This window comes from Zonotrichia albicollis, chromosome 3, assembly GCF_047830755.1.
Source record: "Zonotrichia albicollis isolate bZonAlb1 chromosome 3, bZonAlb1.hap1, whole genome shotgun sequence".
NCBI classification, from domain to species: Eukaryota; Metazoa; Chordata; class Aves; order Passeriformes; family Passerellidae; genus Zonotrichia; species Zonotrichia albicollis.
In genome coordinates, this window is record NC_133821.1 from 65,821,908 (window position 1) to 65,838,623 (window position 16,716).

General features: G+C 40.5%; 1 protein-coding gene across 1 annotated transcript in view; it reads right to left on the bottom strand.

Annotated features, from left to right (window-relative positions):
* Window positions 1–270: 270 nt before the first annotated feature.
* SCAF8 (SR-related CTD associated factor 8) overlaps window positions 271–16,716 on the bottom strand; it is a 152,869-nt gene continuing 136,423 nt past the window's right edge. The window contains exon 21 of the mRNA XM_014267796.3: window positions 271–409. The gene's annotated coding sequence lies outside the window, so the exon portion shown is untranslated. The remainder of the gene's footprint in view (window positions 410–16,716) is intronic.

Genomic DNA, 16,716 nt, shown 5'->3' on the forward strand with positions numbered 1-16,716 from the left:
AATACAATCTATTTTGAAGTCACAAGCATTAATATTTGGATTAATGCCTTGAAAGAAGCAGTTCACACAGCCTACATTTCTCCCTGTGCTGATGTTCTCTATTGGTTGGTTCTAAAGCCTCAAAAACACCCAACCAACACGAAACATTAAGACCCATGGATTAAAGCAAATTTTAACCTGGTTCTATCTGGCTCCATGCCTATAATGTTTCATAATGCAATTTACCCACTCAGAAATCCACAAATCAACAAAAAAACCCGAACAAACCTTTCATAACTTATTTGCTCTCTATATGTCTTGTTTCCTCTGCATCATGAGTCAAAGCACGGAGAGGGGCTGAGGTGTCCTTGTGGCTTCACAAGCTGAAGAACTTCTTGCTGGAAGTCCCTATGTTCGTAGCACTGGCAATCTGAAAAACAAAAATTGTTTTGTTAACACTTGTATCCCTAGATACACAAAATAGAAATAAGGTTTGTTATGAACCACTGCCAACTACATCATTAACCTCTACTATGAACAACAGCTCTCATGCAAAAAAAAAATCTGGAAACATCACTCAATTCATACCTCACTTATGCATTCTGCACTACTGCTCACAGCTAAAAACTTCTTTCTGTGTACAAATGGAAAATAGGGACCAGTAAAACAACACATTACAACCACCTGCTTCAAGAAGGGCAAGTGTTAAGCTGTCCAAGTTTCCGTCTAGGAAACACTTAACCAGGAAAGGCGGCTTGAAACAGGTCAGCACTATCACAGTCCCTTTTCCACACTGGTGGCCCTAACCACTAACTATGCCTGTACCACAACAGGATTGCCTGTTTCTATGTGTTCATATTGAAAGCTCCTATGAAATCCCAGCCAGGACCTCTACAAAATATCTGCATGTCAGGTACAAAAATCTCCCATGGAAGCTCTCTTGCACCAAGCAAGCCAGGCTTTGAAAAATCAACCAGCCACTGCTTTTGAGGAGAGTGATGTGGAGAAATCAGCTGTTCCTTTGCCCACGTCACCTGAAAATGTTAAAACAGACACCAGCCATCCTCAATGTATGTGCATTGAATAAGGAGAGTGACTAACTGAGCTCCCAAAAGCTGGCAAGGAGAACTTCATGCTCTACAAAGCCTGTCATTTTCATTCTGCAAAGTGTCAGACTGTATTATAATGTTTTCTCTGATGTTCAAATTGGCACAGCTGATCTTAAACAGCTTCTTCACAGCACAAAGCACCTTGTCATAAAAATATCCTGATATCTACAATGGTTAAGCTGACATAAAACGTAATTAAAACTAACACAAGAATTTTATCATACTCCTGCTTCCAAAGAATTAGAGCAAAGTCCTGAACTGACGTCACTGAAAATAAAAGCTGTTTCATTAAAATAAAATGCAAATAAAATAGCAAATAATACAAGCTGCAAAACCACCACACAAAATGGATGCATTAACAGTGGGCCAGCAAAGTAAAATGCAGCATCAGGCTGCAAGTTACACCCGAGAGGAAATGAGCGTATATAAAATGTAACTAATAAAATGCAACTAAATTCTTGGTTGTTACACAAAAAACCTCCTTGTTAAGCTCCAAGTACACAGACCTGCTTTGCTGGTGTATCTATCTTTGGAAAGGTGTATCTATCTACACAGAACATTTAGAGCTCAGACCACCAAAGCCCTCCTAACCACGTCTGTAAGAGACACAGAGCCAAGAGCTGCAGGACAAGGCGGCAAGTGCCATGATTATGGCATTCAGATAACACTGCCATGATCCATGTGTCACAGATATTGTCTTTCCCAAAGTTCACCGCACTGCTACTGTGCCCAACCTTTATTTTTTTGTCACACTTCCTTTTGCTACACAATGGCACAGCATGGCTCCACTCCTCAAAGCCACACAGGGCTTCCTTCACCATGGGGTTCAGTTCCTGAGCACCAGCAGCTAAGACTCAAAACCTGGGGCAATCGCTCTCATCTGCAAAACCCCTCAACTGAAAAGTGCCCTTTTTCTTCCCATGTTCCAGCTCACTGCAGAGTGCTGCTCAAGCATTTTCCTTTCCAGCTGGAACCACATTTCCAGTTCTTCACAGACATGGCTTCTTTACTAATAGTTTGACAGGCACGCAGTGACACCCAGTACAGAGCTAAATGTAAGATCTGTGTCAGGAGTTCTGTGTAATTTCAACAATACAGTGTTATACTCTGCCCTCATGGGCAAACCTGACCATCCTGGATTTTTGCTGACCCATACCTATAGGGGAATGCAGCTAGCTGTTGCTAGCAGCTAGCTGAATGCAGCCAGGGTGATCTCACAGTACTCAATCATCACAGATTTGTAAATGTCCACCTAAAACATTTCTACCTGCATTGGAACAGGAACACAACATTTATAGCAGGCAGATGGTATGCTATGTTGATACAAAAGAACTGATTTATGGCAAAGTATCACAGGAGTCCCTCCCTATCAATCAGGTCTTACTTGAACACTTACTGAGGATGATGCCCTGCTCTGTTTGAAGAAAACTTCCTGGCCAGGGTAGAGGGCCAAGTTTTTTGAAGTGCTTCCAGCCCTTCCAGTAAGCAACCTCTCAGGGAGGTCACAGTGCTCCCCCACAAGCAGTTCAGCAAATATTGAAGGAAGTTTGCCGTGGTGAATACAAACTTGCCAGCAATGCTCTGCCAGATCTGCAATACCCATCTCTCTGGATCTGCACAATCTTGAATAATAAGGCTTAACATAAGAAAAACCTATAGGGTAGAATATTGCTCCATACATACAGTCCTTTACACATTCAGGTATCTTTTTCTAGCAGGCTAGGAGGAAATGGGCATCTCATACCAGCTTACAACACTCCTCTCTTTTTCCTTTCCCCCAAAATGTCTTTAATACCAACCATTCCCATTAAATTTCTACCAAGGGCAAAGCACTTCTGAAGGAATTAATCTAAAAAAAAAAAAAAAACTTCCATGTGACAAAAAAAAAAGATAAAGTAGTAGTCAAGAAAGAAAGAATTGCTGTACTAAAGTAATAGTCACATAAACCTCACACATCCCAGACTGAGATTTTTACCTCCTGCTAACAAACAAGGACAAAAATCCCATACACTAAGTGTGGCATATACAACACCCTAGGCTCTGTCATTTAGTTAAGGACAGACAGGTAGGCATAGCTGTGAAAGTCTCAACAGCATAGATTAGGCAGTATGTGCTATGGTAACAACCTTGGTTTGTCATTCATCTAGTACTCACATTTTCATTTTCCTGCTGAACAGGAGGGCACACAAAAATAAACACCAGCAAAAGGCTAGCAGGCATGGCACTGAAGCAAAGTCCTTAGTACAAAGCTACCATGGGCCCTTCCAGCTCTACTGTAAACAAAGAGTGAATTACTTTATACACACAATAGCAACACTTAAAGTCGCAGATGTAGTTCCTCAACTGTGACCTGGGAAGGGCTGTACAAACTCAGGGCAGGTGCTGTCTGCACAAGAAGGGAGCGAACACCGACTGATTGGTTTTTTGGATTTTTTTGCTGGGTTGCCAGGCATAGTCATTAAAAACTATAGCCCCTGGTTAAAGCCAGTGTACAATGACGAGGTGCTGAGCAATTCAGGAAGACAAACTCTACAGACACCTCCATCCCCCTGAGCTGCAGTGCACGCGTGTCAAAAGGGAGGGATGAGCTGCTACTGAACCTCAACAGGTCTGGCAAGAAGGGAGCAGAGAAGTGACGCTTATTATTCATGTGGTTGCCCCCAGGGTTAGCCACTGGTAGATAAACCAAGTACAGCACAGCACCCTCCTATAAATGCACTGCAAACAACTCTACAAGATACACAGCCAGACTTTGCCCTGTCTACCACCAGAGAGAGAGATTTTAACTTCATCTGTGACATCTATATTCAACCAAACATTGGTGAATAGCTTGCGGCAGCTGTTGCAGCTTTCTGCAGCAGTCTATCAGGTTGCTTCACATGGTTTTCTTGGGTAGCCATCCCTCCCCTTTCCCCTAGAGAAATTTGGGGATAGCCTGCTGGAAAGCTGCTCCTGCTTACAGAATACAAACAGAAATCCCACAACTTTTCCAGCCCCACTGAACAACTCCAAATGCACCACGTGTCATAGTGGACACGACAGAGGACATTCACACATTCAGCATAAAATCAGCTCCTGGGAGCCCAGGCTGCCCAGTGACACACTGAGCTTCAGCTCTGCTCAGGGACAGCAAATCCTCCAGCCCTTGGGAAGGGACCATTCCAAGGCTGAGCACATCCATTCAGCCTGCCCACAAAGGCAGGGCAGTGCCACAGCACGCTGCCCTGCCCAGAAGGCAGAAGCTGTCTGCATCAGGAAAGCTGGACTTCACTTCCCGGTGCCTAGGTGTCTCAGGAAATCTCCCCTTCTCAAGCCAAGTTTCAGGATCTACCCTAACTGCTCTGTCAGATGCAGAGCAGAGCCAAGCAGATATGTATGTCTGGGATGATCCAAATCATCTATTTCCCCACCTTTCTTGCTAATTTCAAAATGTATTCCTGAAAGCACTCAAATTTTGTTTCTGATTTTTGTTGATGATTTGCACTTCAGAGGCAACATACAAACAAAAGTTCTGACCTTTTTCCTAACCTTTGACTGATCATATGGGAAAAAGGAACATCTTGTTAACACTACTTTCCCTTCATATACTGATTCTGCACAAAACTAATGATCATCCTCTAAATCCTCTCTCTACTCAGCAGTTTAATTAGAAAGATGATCATTGATTAATGCACTTGAGTTACCTGAAGAAGGTGTGACTGAACACAGATCATTCAACCCGAGAGAACTGTAGAATAATTAGTTCTGCACCAAACTGCTTTCCTCCTTATTCAACTTCAAAAGGAGGAGCAAAACCCCACAACACAACAAGCTTTTAGTCTTAAAATTCTGAGATAATTTTTATTTTATTTTATTCTTTAGGAAGTCTCACGTTTCCTTGCCTGAATTTCATAGTCATCTACTTTCTCTTTTTTTTAATTATTTTAATTTTACAAAAGAAGCACAACAAGCCTGGAGGTTCAATATGCATTTGCAAAGCTCTGCCCAAGACCTGCAGTCTTGAATTAGTTGGCTCAGGCAAGGAAGTAGGAATGACACTGATACTAGACAGGAATGTGCACAGCATTAAGTGCATACCACAACTGAAACCAGGTATACTTCCAGCCAGCCAGTGGTTTCAGTGTCCCCACCTAGGAAGACAGTCAAAGAGAAAAACTTATTTGAAGGTTTCCTCACTCTTTTTTAAGATCTTACTAAAATTCCTCCAGCACAAGCTGGTCTACAGCCTGATTATGAGACTTTTAGCCCTGAAAAGCAGGTCAGACTTCCTAGACTGTAGCTCTGCACCATAACCCATGTTGCCCTTGACAGGGGAAAAGCTCATGCTTCATCTGCCCTTGGAGTCACAATTCTGTCTGCAGGTGCTCTGAGCAGCCTCAAGGACTGGCTAACTTTTCTCCTTCCATGAAATTCCTTTCCTGGTCTCTACACACAAACAGAAATCATTCCCACATCATGACCTTCCTCCTTGCCCACTGCCCTGTGACCAAGGTAGACACCATTTCCTTACCACAGGTTGAGTGACAAAAGCCCCAGGTGATTTCAAGCAAATAATCCTCCTGCTGCTCTCCCTTTGTTCAGGAAGGTCTCCCGAAAAGTGGCAGGTAGAGTTGGTGACACAGCTTTAGGAGCAGCCTAATCCTTCTCCTGGCCACCAGAAAGTGACACTGGGAAGGCAGACATGGGGCAGACCAGAAAACCAGGCTCAGCAGAAAGGGAAGAACAGAGCTTTCCCTTCCGTGTCCTAAATTACATGTTTCATATCATCTCCTCGTCTATGCATGCTTCTTCTCATACTTGGCATTATTTATCCACTTTCAAAGCACAAGTTACCACACAGGATACAACACAGCCCCACAGACTCCTGGAACAGGGATAGAAAGGATTTTTCAATTGGCCTCTGTGAACTTAATACATAATCAATACATGGCTCCAAGCAAGATAGCTGATACTGCATTTTAAGATTTGTATTTAAAGTTTACATTTTTAAGAAAGCTGATGCATGCCGCTTTAAAAGCATCCAGAAGCAATCCACTGTGATTCCCTCCTCTACTGCCATTATCCCTAGTGGTGGAAAAGTTTTTTCTCAAATTGTTTATTTCAAAGTTATTTCATCATCAGCTATGGAGAAAAGAAAATAAGCCTGTGTTATTGCAAAGGACTAGGAGCAGTAACTAAATCTTACCGAGGCTTCTGATGGTTTTGCCAACACCCATAGATCACTTCAATGACACAGTTTTGAAAACAGGATGGCCAATAGGGAAAGGACAGAGAAATTGAGAATTGAGCCTGATCTATGTGAGATCCATCACAAACCACATCTTTCTAGTGGTAAAGGGATTAGAGCTGCATAGAGCACAAGCCATCACCAGCTTGGGACTCTCAATCTCAAAACATTTTTGCAGAGAGGCAACTTAAGAAAAATAAACATTCCTAGCCAGGCAGAGATCAGTCATAAACCTTTTCTGAAAGGGAGATGAACTCTCTTATTGTTATTTAAAGCAACACTATAAATCAGGCCAGATCTATATAAAGCAGCACTATGGGCTTAAAGCAACAGTGGCATTATTCTGTCAGAGCTCAGGCTGAACACCCCAGGAAAGACACACAATATGTGGTATTGTTCAGGACCAAAAAAGAAAAAAAGCCAAAGAAACCCCTACTAAGTCAAAGCAAAAAATAAAAAAACCTACAAACAAACAAAACCTCATCCCTCCCACCAGTCTACCCCCCTCCCAAAAGAAACCCTTCAAAAGAACTGAAAACTGAAAAAAGCTGAGAATTTCTGTGAAATTCTCCATGAGGCTAACAAAAACCAGCAAAAAGTTGCATACAGAGAAAGGCAAGTCTCATATTTTCTGTAAAGCTACCAACATTATCAACAGCTCATTACTCACATTTGGTGATAGATACCATATTTAAAAATTAGAATACCTACATTTTACAGATCACATGCAGGAAGATATGCTTCAGAAAATACTCTCTTAGATTTTCCCAAGTATTTTATTTTCCCTCTTCCAGAACAGTCATCTGGTATAAATTTTTGGACCTTACGTCATGCACAAGAAAATAGCCTACTATTTTAATTCTGCATTTACATCAGAACATTCATAATTGATTAAAAGCAACAGAAATTGTGGGGGAAAACAGCTTCAAAGTATTAACCTGAAACAGAGACCCAAATTCAGTCTCTTTTGTTTAAATGTTTTGAAAAAATTCAGCACATCAAGACAAACATGAAGCAAAACACTGGAGCTCTTCCTTCTCACCTCAGCACCCAAACTCCCTGGGTCACCCACCATTAATTCCATCTGACAGGCAGACAAACCTATAATTTGTCACATTGATTAACTAACTCTTATCTAAGATTTTATAACATAGAGTCTTGAAGTGCTTAACTGTTTTAGTTCACAAAGGGGTTCTAACAATCCTTACGTTTATCTTCAAAACGGACTGAAGTTGACACAGATGACAATGTTTCCACTCACACAAGTTTTAATTAGTGGCATTTTTGTTGGGAGCATGCTTTGAGATGGGCAGTCACTGTCTTAAGGGACAATCTTTACACACCATCCCAATAATCTCAAGAGGCTGAAAATGCGGAATAGTGTCTCACAAATACTGCAAGGACATCCATGGCAACATGCACCTTTGGGTATGAAATGTGAATGCATGTTTGAAGGATGGTAAAATATTGTTCTTTATCAGGGTTAGCACAACAAATTAGCAGAAAGATCATAAGAACAGCCTAGTCATTTATACTCTGCAAACAATTGTCTATTTGCTGCAATCCCGATCTTGGCCTGCTAACTTGGCCAACACTAGAGGCTGGCAAGTGCTTCCCTCTTCCTTTCCACCTTACTTGAGCAAATATAAATGTTCCCTTCCAGAAAAGCTCCTAGTGCCTCTCGGGGATCATGACTGACAAGGCAAAGATCTAAAGCACTTCTCACTAGGAGGAGTATTTTGTGTTTTCTGAGCAAGATGAATATTTTAAAAGGGCTTGAGATAGGGAGAAAGAAGAGTTGCCAATGTCCTTATAAATGTGAAAGAACAAGAAAATGGGAGGAGGTAACCCAAACTCTATGAAGCCTTTAGACTTTGGCTGGACCAATGCTGATACATCAGCAGCAACTTCATTCCCATCCTGCAGAATAACTAAGACATGACCTTGGTCTTGCCATCACCCTCAAGTCATCAACCTGCATTATTCTGATTTCTTAAACAGCTTGAAGATGTCACGCATTAGATTCTTGTTTTTGTTGGTTTATTGCAACCTTCATAAAATTTCTCAGTAGTATTTTTATGTTTAGCTGTTTTTAAACAAAGCAGAGAGATCCATTCCCTCTATGGAAGTCATGATTCCAACACTTGCTCTTTTAGACTAACAAAGAATTATCAATACAATCCTATAGAGTCTCCTGCAATCTGGGAGAAAAAAAAAATGTAGAAGACAAAAGTTCTTTTTTGAACCTTGTTCCCAAACTTAGGGCATCACACCTCTCAACCCCAACACTCCTGAGAGTAGCATAAGGACTAAAGTATAAATTCTACTCTCAGCTTTACCGGAATTAACTGCATGAGTGATGACTAGCAAAAAAGTAGTATTTTTTCAATTATTGCCTCAAGTATGCCTTGGCATAAAGCTTTAATCAATTTGGAAGACTATTAAACACCCAGATACCACTTCCTCCAACAAAGCAGAGGCAGCAGGAGTCATGGACCTACCCAGCTGGGTGTTCAGTACCACCCATCATCATCATCACCCCAGGCACAGACAGAGGCTGGTGAGGCAGAAGCTCATTTTCCATTTTATAAAGTGGGAGTGTTCAGTGATTGTATCAGCAAAGCTCTAAGCTCTTGTGAGCATGTGCAGATAACAATTTTCACCAACTCTGGCAGGCTGGTAGGTCTGTATTAATTTCCATCAGGCTGCAAAAAGCACCCTGACTCCCCCCTCTACTCCCTGAAGGTATAACAATGCTTTGAAGGAATGACTGGCTAAATAAAGTTGACAAATCTCTCTAAATTTCTGTAATGCATTCTTTTAAAAACAGTTGGAGTTCTTCTGGTGAAAATCTTTCCAAGAGGTTTCTGCCTGAAGCAGAAAAAACACTCTGGAAATTTTTTGTCTGAATGACTGAAGGCTGGCCAGAGGTAAACACAGGTGAAAATATGATGTTAGAATATGGGAGCTGTGCTTAAGGGTGCTCCTGCTACCTCTATCTACCATCTTCTATATCTAATACTGTGTAATACAGTTGGAAGTGAAAAGACATCAAAACAGCTTTAAAACCCCAGTGGCCTGCCCTTTCTGTTGTTGTCCCTTCAGTATTTTAAACAGGGGAAGGTTGGATTACTGCAGTTTTAAGTTTTAGCTGTACAAAGTATGAAACCTCCAGATTCTGTGCTGAAAATCCCTCTCTTGGGATCTGAGGCCAGAAAGAGACCACCTGGTTCAGCCAGTCCTGCTACAAGCAGCCAGGCACTGCAGACATCTGGTCACATAATCCATCAGTCCACATCATGACTCGCAAAACACTTCATGAGATCTGGATGAAACCTTCAGCCTTCAGAAGGGAACCAAGGCCAGAGAGACAAAGCACAAGAGAGAGTGAGACTGAAGACCTCAAAAAGATCCCATCCCAATGAGAGATTTTCTGTACTAAAGGACACAGCCCTATTGCCAATCCCCATCATCCATGGAGCAAAGGCAGACAAAAAAATTAACCTGCTAACTCCTAAAAAGGAATTTTGAACCAAATTATATGCAACTCACATCATAAATCATAGAGGTCCTTTGCCAACCAACCACATCCCTCTGGGTTCCTAAATCAGTGCACCCTACACCACCCCTGGGCATAACAGAGTCACATCCAAAAGATGGCATTGAGCAAAACCCCCTCTGGATACAACCCTCTCCACCATGCACATGGAGAGCTGGAAGATTAAGCTCCTAATTTAGGCACCTCAGTAGACTGCTTGCCTGAAGTAAAATATTTCTGAACCCCTTGTACTTCTTTCTGAGCAACAAAGAAAATGAGAAGAAAAAACAAAGAGGAAGAAACTGGTTTTAGTAATGAAAATGTAATTTAAGAGCTTGATACCCTGTTAAAAACTCGGAGTTATAATGAATTCCAGGATTCACTCAAGTTCTCCATTCTTAAAAAACACTATAATGAAAGGCTTACATATGAAATTTAGTAGTAATAACTTTGGGGTCAAATCCATAATGATTTGTTTGGCAAGGCTTTCACTGACGACACTTAAATGTGATTTCAATGGGTGTTCTGCCCGAGAAAGGGCTTAGAGCTTGGCCCACACTGTATATTTAAGTCACCTCAGCCCCAGCATTATACAGCGCCAAGCAGACACAAACCCCAGCATTATTTAAACCATTTGCACGCCAGAGTGTCCAATTGCAGGGTGCAAAAGCCAGCAGGAAGCATTGGTCATTCCTTTAGCAGCAAACGAAAATGCAATCTTTTTTACTTGGCTTTCTTATGATATCATTTAGCTTCTATAATAGCAGTTGCTTTTTTTAAAATGTGAATTTGCACAGTATTCAATTTGCCAGTTTCCACATATAGATGTAAATTTACTGAAATAGCTGTTCACAAAATCCAAAGCCTGAGGGTGGAGTCCTAAAAATAAATATATGTAGTTTAAATTCTTTTATATCCATACATGATAAGAAATCTGGTACTATTCTGGTGAGCCATAAAAGGGTATGGTTACCATAAAATGGTAAAACCACAAATAGGAAAACAGAAAATAAAACTGTATCTTTTGCTCTACCCTTTCAAAACTGCATGGATACTTCAATGCAAACATTTGGCTTAATGCTTCAAATGTTGGTTTTTCAAAGTATTTAGCCATATAAACTACCCTTTTGTTTCTGTTGGCTTCAAATGTTACTAGGCTCATGAATTCTTCCTTACGTCTTATTATTCAAAAAAATACAGCCAACACTGCCTTTATGGAGAAAGAAAAACCTGAGTATCATTTTCCAGTTAACTCTTCTGGATCTGCATGAAAGTGAAATCAGCAACAGCAATTTTAAGCCAGGTTTTCTAACCACTGCACCTAATCACTACCTTTTGAAGTATTTTATTTTCCAAGCTGTACCATAGAAAAATCTCTGCAATCACAACACAAACTCAAGTCACAAGAGTGGCAGAGCACATACTAAAAATCTTATAATACTCTAGGTACCTAAAAAAACCAAGAAGCAGCAGCAGGTGAGACTTACTGCCCTACTGAAAGCCATAACCACAAAAATATTTCAAATAGAAAGCAGTCCTTTAATTTGAAGAACTTACACTTAGCCAGACCTGATCTCCCACTTTTCAAATGCAAATATTTCAGTGGATGCAACCATCAATGGCACATTATCACAGAAGGAAATTTGATAATTGTCACCTTCTTAACCTTTCAAGTATTCAGTCTTTTGTCAGGCTTCTGTGGTTCAGGATTAGCAATGACTAAACAAGCAATTTGTCTCCACTTCCATATTTCCATTAATTCCATCTCACCCTCAAATCACCAGCAGATCAATGACTTCACAACCAACAGCCGTCAGTCACAATCCTTTCAACAAATCCATGTTCCAAACACCAGCCACTTAAACAGGAATAAAGAAAAGACAAAACCGAAGTCTACCCCCTTAAATACCACGTGTACACGATTTGCAGGTCTTTCCCTTCATTTCCCGGGACCTTCCCTCCTGTTGTGTTCTTCAGGACCAGCGAAGCCAGCCAGGAGGAGCTCCAGATGACTCCAAACAGAAACATATTTTCCCTTGCAAGCATCTAAGTTTCTCCACCCGAGCTGAGGGATGAACTCCACAACACAGCAGCGAAAATGTGCACGCTGCTATTTTTCTCAAGGAGCACTGCCCATCCCAACAATTCCTGGATGAAAAAAACAGTATTCAAACAACAAAATCATAAGCTTATGAGTTGGATCTTTAGTCAGAGAAACAAGATTTCTTCCAACTTTAAGGAATGTGACAATAACAGCACATTTAACCCCGCTTGATAAGTGGCAGGCAATTCTCCATATAAGGTGAAAAATGTGCTAGTGTGGCTCATGCAACACTGCTAATTCCCTCCCCGTTCTCAATATTCAAGAACATAAATGAACATATAAATCAATTTTGTAAGTGAACCTTTTGCTTACTTGCAGCTATAAACCATCTAGACACTGCTAGGCACATAAAGGACTTTGAACTTAACTATGTAATTCCTTCTAAACACTTGGTATTCATATCACAGAAGTGCATAAACTAATGTAAATGTGAGGAAGTCCCACCCCTATCTGATTCCTAAATTCCCTTTATACTCCACCATTCCCCAGTGAACCTGTGCCTTCCAGCCCCTGACTGACCACGCCACTGATGGCATGAGTGGCCAGAGAAGGGGTTGAGGGCTGGGTGAAGCCCTGCAGGCTCACAACCACCCCTCACACTCCTTCCCCCAGTCCCTGGGCTGATGTGCGGTGGAAGCACCAGGAATTCGGCACGGGAATGCTGCTATTGCTGCTGAAAATTTTTATCTTTTTATTTGTCCCTTAACCTCTACCTAACAGCACCAGAAACACAAGCAGCATGTACCCAGTTGTGCCTACAAGAAGATTGCAGTCTACTCATTAGGAGACTGTTCCATTGATTTTTATGAGCTCTGCACCAGAATGCAAGCCCAGAGGAAGACTATTTCCCCTGAAAGCAAGGTAGAGTATCTGCAAAAGATGTATCAGTTCTGGCAGTAAAACTCACTTTGTTTCGTACTTAGTCCCACATCCCAGCCCTTCCCACACCCCCCTTCACCGTTTTTTTACACATTATTAGTTATTACAATAGTCTGATAAACTGCACAATGAACCCTCTGGATGCTTTTTCCCTAAGGAATGATGTATCAATGGCGAACAGGCATAAAAGACAGGAGATTCAGAACAAGTCCTCAGAGGTTTTTTCAAAACCTCTCAAAACTGACGAGATTACCACGGAGAGAAAACATCCTAACATATTGTTGGCAAAGGTGAAAGGGGAAAAATAATTAATATCATTAAGTTATTTAAAAAAAAAAAACTAAAACCTCCAAAGTTCATTAACTGCTCTGGAGAAGTACTCTACTGTGGAAGTCAGTGCCTAGTAGGAGAAGCACAAGAGGGGAAGTTTCCACACACACCTCACATACAAATATCAAATGTGGGTAAGAACAGTGCGAAAACAGTTTACTATTTTCTTGATCTTTAACAAGAAGACGTGGGAAAGTTTCATTTGATTTGATTATTTTAGCCACAGAAATTTCAGAAAAATCAGATGATAGCTTCAGCTTTCCAGTCTTCCTAGTTTATCCATATTCAGCCACCTTGTGAAATCCCCGAGGCAAGAAAACGTAGCATGATGTGCTAAGAAGACACCGTGGATCAATTAATTGCTATCAAAAAGGCAGGCTTCTATTAGTCACAGATTCTTGATTTTCTGACTTTTTTTGCACATCACCATCCATTGCACTACCATGTAAAGTAGCATAGCCCATGAAATACTATGAGTCAGCAAATTATCATAATGATATGCATCCGAATTTAGAACTTGAATTAGACTCTTTGCTGTGTTCTGTAACATGAAAAAAAAATCAGGAGAATTAACTCTAAACCTTATTTAATCCTTACAGTATAACTCTTTAAAGTATGTTTACAGTCATTCACATCTAAGACTCTTGTTTCCTAGAACCTTAACTAATCTAAATTCCATATGGAAGATTTTAGTGGTATATAAAGTTGCATACAAATTAACCACACTCCAATTCATTCAGATAAAACAAAACTGTAAATTTAATAGTGATAAAACTGGAGCCGTCAAATTATATCTGGACTAACAACAAAAAGTTCAGACCTTTCAGTACAAATTTAGCTTTAAAGGACCTATTATATAGCCTTAATTCAGAGGAAAATTCTGACGTGGCTTAGTAAAAACATGCTTCTAGTTGATTCACTTTTCATTCAGGGAATGCAAGAGGGAATGTCTATTACCCATGTGATAGCAAAGACCTCACATGGCTGAACCACGAACTTGGAGCTTTTCAGGGTTTAGTGCTTAAAGCTTCAGAGATTATGGCTCCTGAACCAAAACTAGTTCAGAAAGCATTGCGGGAACCAGGATAAGATACAGCAGAGAGAATTTTAGTGTATCTTTACAGACACGGCATGGCTTCTCCATAAACTTCCTATGAACTTCTGAAGACACCATTTAATCATTCCTATCTTTTTTCTGCAAAACTATTTATATTTATATATTTTAAAGTGTTTATATCAGTAATACATACAAGAATAAATAAAATTATATACACACTTATTATAAAATGCCAATAACAAATCCTATGAATAATGAATAATTATGAATAATCTCTGTACCACAATTCCAAGTGAAATATGGCAAACAATGTATTATAGATTCATTTTCTACAAACAACCTCAACCACAACAATTCCGCGAATAAATTCATAAGGATGAAAGCAAAAGCCAACAGCAAAACATAAAAGTTCTCCATGAAAAGGTCTTTGTCTGAGGAAGATAACTGAACAATAAGAACTTCCTATCTCAAGAGGATATAGAGAATACAAGTGAAGAAAAAATTAATGTCAAGCTCTCATCCTGAGATCCAACACCAGTTAACTCCACATAGCTGCTTGAAGTATTTACCAAACAAGTTTTGTTTGGGAGAGTGTCCTCCCAATAACACACAAGTCCCACTGAAATGCAAAATACTGCACAAAATAAAAAAAAACCCCAAGATGTCAGCATGTGTGCCAGAGAAAATAAAGCACTGTTCCAAACTGAAGTAATTTTTTATAAAAGAAACAAAACATTTAAATGGGCTTATTGGTCAAGCCCAGCCTAGACACTGGTAAAATCTAGTATTAGGATTTTGTGGTAGGGAAAAAGTAGTGGTAAATGTAAGTACTTTAAATAACCTGGACACTTTTTTTGATGATTTAGCCCCATTTGTTACTCTTCATACCTGGCAAGCTAGAAATCTTAATTCCTATACCAATTTTATACAAGTAAGAAGTAGCCACTGATTAAGAATCAGTCTGAATTCAGTGAATGGAATATATCCCCTCCTTTATGTCTGGGACCTAACGATCATAAAGTGCAAGAGAACAAATGTAACTGACTAAAGTCGAACTTGAAAGCAGCAATAAAACTCCACCCTTTTCACACGTTCTTAGCTCTAAATACACAAGTCATTTACAATACAGCCTTTAGTGAATGATCCATCAGTATCGCCTTGGGTGCCACCCTCTCCTACAGAGATAATTGTGCACGTGGACATCTCGCAGGACATCGTCTCTAATAAAAATGTTGGCTCACAGATTTGACAGCGACAATTCATCACAGATATTTTCGCTCTTAGAAATATATCAACAAAAACTAAACTGTTTCATGATACCAACCCCCCATGTATTATTCCAGGAAACATTTCACAATAATAACATTGCTGATGGCCAAATACTGAAGCCAATCCTGTTCCTGCCAGTGAAGAGTTGCCTCCCAGCAATGCATATTCTGATCTCCTGCCTAGCCTAAATTTAAACTCGAGGGACAGGGCACTCATCCCTTCCCCAAAGAAATGTTCTATTTATGAGATCTGACTGTAAAGATTATCTTTTTATTCAGATTACACTTCCTACTTCAGCTTACTCTTTTCAATTTTTCCCATTCATAATTCCTCAGAGTGTTTTAAGGAACAGCCCCTTACACACAAGAGTTACAGCTTTCAGGGATGATGATTAGCACGTTAGCTCTCTCTCCCCACACCCAGTAAGCCAAGCTAACCCATACTCGCATCTTACTTTACACCACTTGAACCAGCCTCCAATATGCAACCACTTGTTACTCTCATTACAAATGCTGCCCAAAATAAACACAATGTCCTAAACACCACAAATTTTTAGACTGCTCTGAAGTGCCTGGTAGTTTATACACACTATATTCCTTCCTACTGCTGCAATGCCCAGACCTGAGGGCAAAATTCCTCGTGGAGCCCTACAACAACTGCAGCACCCAGCAGTGCTACACTCTCCCTGATTTCTGTAATTCAGTTTCTGGTGGCCAGTCTACGTTTCCATAAAGCACTAGTTTGCTGTGCAAGAATATTCCATGTCTCTGCAGCCACTCTCGCCAGACCTCTGCCTGGTCCCATCTTCTCCTTGCTCCAGTTATTCCCCACTTCAGCAGCATGCCTCAAATTCAACTCCATCTCTTTGACACTTAGATCATCCTGAAGGATTTGCAGAGCATCTTGAACCGTTTACAAGTGTCAATCGTTTTCCTCATACCTCTCCAGAGCAATCTTGTGCTACTTTTAAAGAACAAACTGGAGACCATCAGGCTCGTCCCTCCTCTGCCAACGGGGAGGGAAACCAGCACCGGGCGCTGGGGTCAGGCACAGAGACTCTGCTGAATCCTCATCTGACGCCACAAAATTAATAAAATCTTTTCCATTCCCAGTGGCAACAGGAAAAATACAAGGCAGCAAAAAGGATCTGTGGCTTTATAATATGCTACTCAAAATATCTGCTGATGGTCATAAGACAGAAAGAATATGCCAAAAAAACTGTAT